This window comes from Neltuma alba, unplaced genomic scaffold, assembly GCF_004799145.2.
Source record: "Neltuma alba isolate B1F8T4 unplaced genomic scaffold, ASM479914v2 tig00006783_pilon, whole genome shotgun sequence".
NCBI lineage: Eukaryota > Viridiplantae > Streptophyta > Magnoliopsida > Fabales > Fabaceae > Neltuma > Neltuma alba.
Window position 1 is genome coordinate 35,322 of NW_021634582.1, and position 8,689 is coordinate 44,010.

Consider the following 8,689-nt stretch of genomic DNA (forward strand, 5'->3'; position numbering starts at 1 on the left):
AGTATTTATTAGCCAATAACCTTGTAACAAATTTAGGTCACAAATTACTATGCAAGTTATTTGATTAGGCTCAAAACCAATCTTGAAATTAAAAAAAAATTAGTTAAATTAGTTATTTATAACAATGTATGCTAACTTTCCTAAATTACCCCCTTTAATTATATGTATTAGAACTACCCCTTAATAAGAACCCCTTACTATTAATAGGAATATTTTGAAGAAAAAACAAATCTGAAAAACAAAATAAATTAAAATCTTATATTTAAAATCAAATTCAATGTCCACAATGTAGATTAAAAACCAGAGGGTACTACTAAACAAACAACAGGTCTTTTTGATATCATGCAATTCGGTGCTCTTGTCATTTTCCCCTAAAATATTATCAAAATCAATGCAGATTATGACATTAATTAATTTGCGGGAAAAAAACTCCAACTTGAAACTTGCGCTGTTGATCTCCATATCAATAATTGATAATCGATTTCAACATGCCCTTGTAATTTTATCTATAAAATAAAGAGAGTATTTTTTTACCACCAAGCACTTGGATCAACTGATAAAGTGTTGTTCCAGTTTAACCAAAAGTCATAGGTTCGATCCTTTTGATAATTTGTAATTGTAATTCTCTGAGAGGTTGGCCAGGACATCGGGTGAAGTAATTCAAAAAAAGAGAGAGTATTTTTTTATTTTTAATATAAATCATTTTATTAAATTTATTGTATTAAGTACAATTTTATTCTTAATAATTTATTTTGTAGATTTAAATTTTTTCTTTATTTTATTAAAACATATTAAAAATGTCTCATAAAAGATTATATCAGTATTTCTTATTGTTTTAGTTTGTGGTCTTTGTTTTAAACTTTTTTTGTCTGTCCAAGAAATGTTCCAAAAGATCCGCGAAGTCCGTACGCTGCAGAAGAGCTTATTTTGGTTTGTACACAATCAGCCGGTAGCATGGATTGGCATATTGTCAAATTCGGTGCCCCTTGTTTCTTTCTCGGGAAAAAAATTGGAATTTTCTTGATGAAGAGGTTGAATTCTGTACGGCCTTGAGCCTTGTTTAGTAAGTTTCTCGGCATTTTTTAAAAAAAGTTAATATTATTTTTGGTTCTTTAAATTTAATTTAATTTTGATTTTGATTTTTTAATTTTTTTATTTAAAATATTGGTTTCTATAATTCAATAAAAATTTGAATCATTTTATCTTTTGAGAGATCAAAACTTATAATTTAAAATTTAAAAGATTAAAATCGAAATGAAGGTAAACTAAAGATTATATTAGCTTTGAAAAATGGAATTTACTAATTTATCTTAATTTTTTAAAAACAAATTGATCATATAAAAACATTATGTTAGATAACTTTTAAAGATTTTTATGTTACATTTTTAAAAAGAGGCCCACGAACTCAAAAAATAATGTTAACTAAAAATTCAAGTGTTTATTTTCTAATTATTAATTAATACAATTTAGATCAAATTCCATCCATCATACAGAGAAGAATACAATGTCGATAAGAGAGAATTCTACATGTAAAACGTATGCAGTTATATAAATCAATAAATCCAAGGAATGTGATACTAACACAAACTTTTGTTACTATTTACTATAAGAATTAAATAACTAATTTATTTAAATATAAAAAATAACTAATTTAATTATTTATAAAAAGTATTATTTTTTTGAAATATCTTTTTTAATTATTTGCATTAAAACTTGATAAAAATATTCTTAATATATGTAATTGATAGGGAAAAATTATGAATTCGGTGGACAAAATAAATTAAGATAGAACTAAAATAAGCTTCTAAATAATTTCTATATTTAGAATTAGGAGTAGTTGAAATTGAAAATGAGAAAAGAAACAAATAAAAAAGAGACAAGAGGTGAGAAAGAAGGCGGGAGAAGCGAGAAGGAAACCCAAAAGAAGGAAAAAATTGAAGACGAGAGCCGCAAAGCGATGACGGGGTGAAGTCATGAGCCACAAAAATTGGCGGCGGCTAAATTTTGCCGCTTCATTTCGTCGCCGGCTTACACGGCTCCTCAGTTTACTTTTGTACATAAATTTTCTGTTAGTTTCCGCCCTTCCTTTATACAAACAGCATTCCTATGGATCTATCTACGTTTTGGAATTCTTCCCTCTCAATACACGTTACTTCGTTTCCTAAGTTACGTTACGTAAAATCATCTCATACTTTCATTAAAATTATTATTTTAATAATTTCTATTTCGTGTGTGTATAATTAGGGTGACTCTTATTAAAGTTATTTGTGTTAATTTTTTTAAGGGTTAAAATGCATCCAATATTTTGAAATATTTTTTCGAATGCATCCAATAATTTGAAGTATTTTTTCGAATGCATCCAGTAACTTAAAATATTTTGTGGTGTATCTAGAATTCTAAAGTATTTTTTTTAAGTGCATATAGCATCTTGAAAAACTTTCTAGTACATCCAGTACCTTAAAATAATTTTTTAAGTGTGTACAATATCCTAAAATATTTTTTGGTACATCCAGCATCAAGACAAGAAAAATACTTTATGATGCTAGATGTACATGAAAAATATTTTAGACAATTGGATATACCATAAAATACTTTTCAGTACTGAATGCATTTGAAAAAATATTTCAGAACGTTGGATGCATCTAAACCTTTTTCTTAAAGTACCCGTTTTGATAATTTGTATGAGAACTACTCACTTGATGAAAAATTATTTAATATGTACAATTAATAAAGAAAATTAAAAAAATTATAAATTTGAATGATAAAATAAGTTGAGATATAATATTTAAAACTAAAATAAAATTATCTTCGATCCCTTACATTTAAGATTGGAGAGAATTAGTTTTCTGAATTTAATTAGTTTATTGCTAAGAGGTCACCTAATTGTTCTTTAGAGATTAGTAGGAAAAGACATAATTTTGAACTTAGCTTTTCTCTGTTTATCTTTCCCTCTATTATCCTTCTATACACTTATTAATTATGACCAAAATTTAAATAATCAAAATTTAATATTTTGTTAAAATTGTCATCAAAATATAAAATTATGAAGTAAATGAAGAAATGCAAACCACACACTAAAACTTAATCTGAACAATTCAAAATTATAGTGAACAAATAAACAAAATTGTAAAATGGTAAATGTTATTTAAAATTTGATTTAATAATTTAAATATGCAGTGGAGAGGTAGCAAAATGAAAGATAAATGAAGGGAAGCCAATTCCTATAACTTTCCTTTGATTAAAGTTTATTATCCGTGCCAAAAGAGAGATGGTCAAAGTTGGTCAAAGGGAACCCCACCCCACCAAAAAAAAAAAAAAAAACTCCACGATGCCCTGTGATTCATTTGGATTTGGAACCTGTCAGTAAAACAAACAAACAAAAAAAAGCAAAAAATCAAATTAAACTTACTTATAAGTGATTTTGTTATCTATAACCTGCTATACAGTTTTTTTGGCCAAACCTAATACAAAGTTTCAAAGTTTTGGTAGCAAGCAAAAAAGCATAAAATTTTATTGCTAAAATTTTCAAAAAAAGAACACAGCGTAAAAATCTGTTCATGTTATATATAAATTATCTTGTTTATAAACATAAATAATGTAATTTCAGAGGTATTCCCCCAATTTAATGTTATATATAATTGTGTACTGTGTGTATATATTTCCTAATTATTATTTTTTAATTTCCTCTATTTCATCCTCAATATGTGATTGATAATTAGTGTACCTTTTATTTGATCTCTAGACCATCAACAATTTCTTTACAATATTTATTATATTACATTAAATGAATTCATATTTTCATAGAGATATAGGATTTACTTTCATATTAAATGTAATATTTCAATCTATTTTATTTTATGAATTTACAACTCTTTTTCTAAACAATCATAATTAATTGCACATATTAAAAGAATGTTTCTATGAACTAAGGTAACTTTTAATAAAAATTATTAAACAAATATTTTAGAAAAATAAACATATGATTATTATAAATAATTAACGCAATTTTTTTTTAATATTTGCACCTTAGTTCCATAGCTTTTAGTTTTAGAATAAGATAGAATATTGAATTATGAAAAAATTACATATACTCTCTATTTATATATCACTTTCAACATATTTTAAAAGAGAAATCTTAAATTTCGCTAACTCTACATTAAATTCAATAATTTTTAACTTTATTTTTATTTAATATACATTATACTCTATGAAAATAAAATTAACACAATAATAAATGAAGGATAAATAAAATATTTTATAAAAATTTTCTCTCTTTACCTTATAAATAAAATAAAAAATTCTCTTCTTGTCTTATAAATGAGACCAATGAGCATATCCCAGATTATTTATCATTAAGCCCCACAAATTTATCAAAATACCGTCAAGTCTCTTGAAATGTGGATGTAATTTTTTGCTCATAAGAAAGGACAAATATATCCTTTGGCTTAGCCGTTTGCTAGGGGTGTTCATGGAGTCCAGTGGCCCGCTATGCCCGCCCAAGCCCGCAAGAAAATACCCAGCCTGTCCTAAAAAAATGGCCCAAAAGATATATTGGGCATGTTCGGGCTGGGTAAATTGTCGGGCAAGGCTGGGCATCGGGCATGGTATGTTGCCTGCCCATTTGGCCCTGCCCGCAAAAATATATATAATTTTATTTATATATATTTTATTTGTCTCATATTTATCTCCTGAATCAAACACATTATTGCATCAATATTCAATATTCATTATACTTATTTATTTTCAAATGATTTTGAGAGTAAATGTGTTATCATTTACTATGATTTGTATAACCATTTTCTTTTTAGTACAAACATTATGACCATTAGCAATTTATATAATTGATCCATGCTCTTATGAGTATTTGGGAGTTATGGGAAAAAAAATATATTTACATTTGGTTGAGAAATTTTAGAAACTAGAAAAGCAATTAAGTTTAATAAAGTATACTAACAATATTTTTGTTTGTCATAATTTACTCCTCTTAGCTACTATAAAATGTTGTTTCATAATATATTAATTAGAAATAACTAAATTAAGGTCAAGTTGCCATTTTAATATAAAGTTACATTAGATTATCTAGAGGAACATAAATAACTAGTTAAGTAATATAGTATATTGATTTGCTGGGCATGGAAGCCCGTCCTGTCCAACCCGCATTTGCCCAACCCGAATTTACTAGGGCTTTTCATGGCAGGGCCGGGCAATGGGCTGCATTTTCAAACCCGTTCATTTTTCGGGCTGGGCATCGGGCAAGGGTCCTACCCTATCCAGCCCTGCCCATGTGCAGCCCTACCGTTTACATTGGTCAGTTGTTAACTCTGTTGACTACAAGCATTGATTGGTCAATGACCGGCAGAAGCATTTTTAACTAAATTATTAATACTTTCATATTCACCAGTTCAATTTCTCATATTTAAAATTTAACCTCTTAGACCATAAGTAGACCTTGTTATGCCATGTTCTTGTTAAGCTGTGAATTTCAAAATTTGCCTCATAAAGTTTAGAGGAAGATTTATAAATATAAGAGAATTATTTTTAAATCAATTTGCAAACTTTGAACAACCAATAGAAAATTTATGTAGGTTTATTGTAAATATAAAAAAATTGAATAATAAATAATAGTTATATTCAAATTATTATCAAACATTAATATCATAATTAAATTATTTCCCAATTTTTAATATATTTTTGTAATTTTCTTAATGATGAGAATTCTCAATTAGTTTTTTTCTCTTTATTTTGTACAAAGTCAGCAATATTTGCTAGGGATCATATCGCAAAATATATAATATGACCCCGTATACAATTTTACCATTTCATGTGAGTCCTTGGATTTAAAAATAAAACTAATGTATTTAATTATTACATACAAAGGGGAAAACTCTATAATAATACTTTACATAAGCTTTTGAATAGTCATTGAAAGGTTTTATATATAATTCATGAAATCCTATAGGATATCATAAGCGCCTTTTCATCAATCCGATGAGCACAAATATGGGCTTTAAATACATAGGAATATGATGACTTATTTTTTTTCCAACCTTTATCTGTGTATATTCGTACTTTTTATGATGGTGAGAATTCTCAACTAGTATTTTTCCCCTCCCATCGTAAAAGGTCAGCGTATGCGCTATATATGTATATATGATGAAATGAAAAAAAAATAATGTATTTAATTAATATTATTGCATACAAAGCAGGAAACTTTATAGTGGTACCATGCATCAGCTTTTGAATGATCATTGATAAGTTTTACTACCTCTTTCAATCCTTAATATAAGAGGTAATTAACTATTTTAAGTAGATTAAGAAAGTTTATTAAGTTAGTTATTTATAATAAATATGTGTTTTTTTTTCTTAAATACCCTTACTAATCATGTGTATTAGTTAGAATTACCATTTGATGAAATTTTTAACATGTGCAACTATTATAATGATTATTTTAAAAAAATAAATAAATATGATAGAAAAAATTAATTGGGATCTAGTATTTAAAATCAAATTAGATGTTATATTAAGGGTAGTAGAATTCATGAAACCCTATAAGATATTATAGGGAATTTTTCATCAATTCAATCAGCACAATGTTGACTTTGAATACCCATGTGACCTATTAATTACTCATCCCTTCTTGTATATTTTTGTACTGTTTTTTGATGGCAAGTTTTTATATTGACGTTTCTTTCTTACTTCGTACAATATTAGTAATATTTGGAAAGGATATGCTACCTCCGATCCTAAATATGAGAGATAGTTAGTACTATAAATTACACAATAAACTAGTTCTTAGATTTAAGACTAGAGGTAATATATACACATACATAGCAAAATAATGTCAAGGTACTTGGATTTAACGAAACAAACTAATATATTCAATCATTACATGCAAAGTCACAAACTTTATTAGTAGTACTAAATGCAAGACTTTTAATGGTTGTTGGTGGGTTTTAGAATTCACGAAACCCTATTGGGTATTATAGGCATCATTTCATCAATTCAATTAACACTTTGAATATATATGATGATTCACTATTTTTCAATTTTTTCTATCATGACAAAATAATATGACGCAGTATGGAATTTTTTATATGAGGTCCTAGTTCTTGGATTCTCTATTGACATTTCTTTCTTATATGATGACTTTGAATACCTATAATAACTTATTAATTTCTAATCCTTTTCCATACATTTTTGTACTTTTTTTTGATGGTGAGATTCTCTATAAATGTTTCTTTCTTATTTTATACAAGGTTAGCAATATTTGGAAGAGAAATACTACTTTTGGTCCTAAATATAAAAGTCAGTTTGTAATGCAAATTGCAATACCAATTGACTCTTACATTTAGGAACAAAAATAGTATAGCCGAAATAATGTGACTCTATATGCATTTTTAACATGATGTTAAGGTGCTTGGATTAATTAACGAAACAACTAATATATTCAATCATTACATGCAAAGCCACAAACTTTATTAGTAATACTATACATGGGCTTCCTAATAGTCATTGGTGGATTTTAGAAGTCATGAAACTCTATTGGTATTATGGGTAGCATTTCATGAATCCAATCAACACGTTGAATATATATGATGATTTAGTATTTTCCAATTTTTTCTATGACGACAAAAAAATATGACGCTGGTTCTTGGATTCTCTACTGACATTTCTTTCTTATATGATGACTTTGAATACCTATGACGACTTATTAATTTCTAATCCTTTTTCCTATATTTTGTACTTTTTTCTGATGATGATGATTCGCTATAAATATTTCTTTCTTACTTTGTACAAAGATAGCAATATTTGGAAGGGATATATTACCTCCGGTCCTAAATACAAGAGCTAATTCGTAGTGCAAATTGTACTACCAATTAGCTCTTATATTTAGGAATGAAGGTAGTATAGGTGAAATAATGTGATTCCATATACATTTTCAACATGATGTCAAGATACTTGAATTTAACAAAATAACTAATATACTCAATCCTTACATACAAACCCATAGACTTTGTTAGTAATATCATACATGAGCCTTCTAATAGTTGTTAGTGGGTTCTAGAATTCATGAAACCCTATTAAGTATTATAGGCAAGACTTTGATCAATCCAATCAACACTTTGAATCTATATGATGACTTATTGTTTTCCAATATTTCTATGACGACAAAATAATATGACGTCGTATGCAATTTTTTATATGACGTTCAAGTTCTTGGATTCTTTATTGACATTGCATTCTTATATGATGACTTTGAATACCTATAAGGACTTATTAATTTATATTCCTTTTTTGCACATTTTTGTACTTTCTTTGATTGTGAGGATTCTCTATAAATGTTTATTTCTTACTTCGTACAAGGTCAGCAATATTTGGAAAGAGTATACTACCTTTAGTCCTAAATATAAGAGCTAGTTCATAGTGCAAGTTGCATTACTAGTTAGCTATTATATTTAGGAATGAAGGTAGTACAAGCAAAATAATGTCACTCCATATGCATTTTCAACATGATGTCAAGGTGTTTGGACTTAACGAAATAACTAATATACTTAACCATTGCATGCAAAGCCACAAACATGAGCTTGCTAATGGTCCTTGGTGGGTTTTAGAATTTATGAAAGCCTGTTGGGTATTATAGGCAGCATTTCATCAATCCAATCAACACTTTTGCTAATGGTCCTTGGTG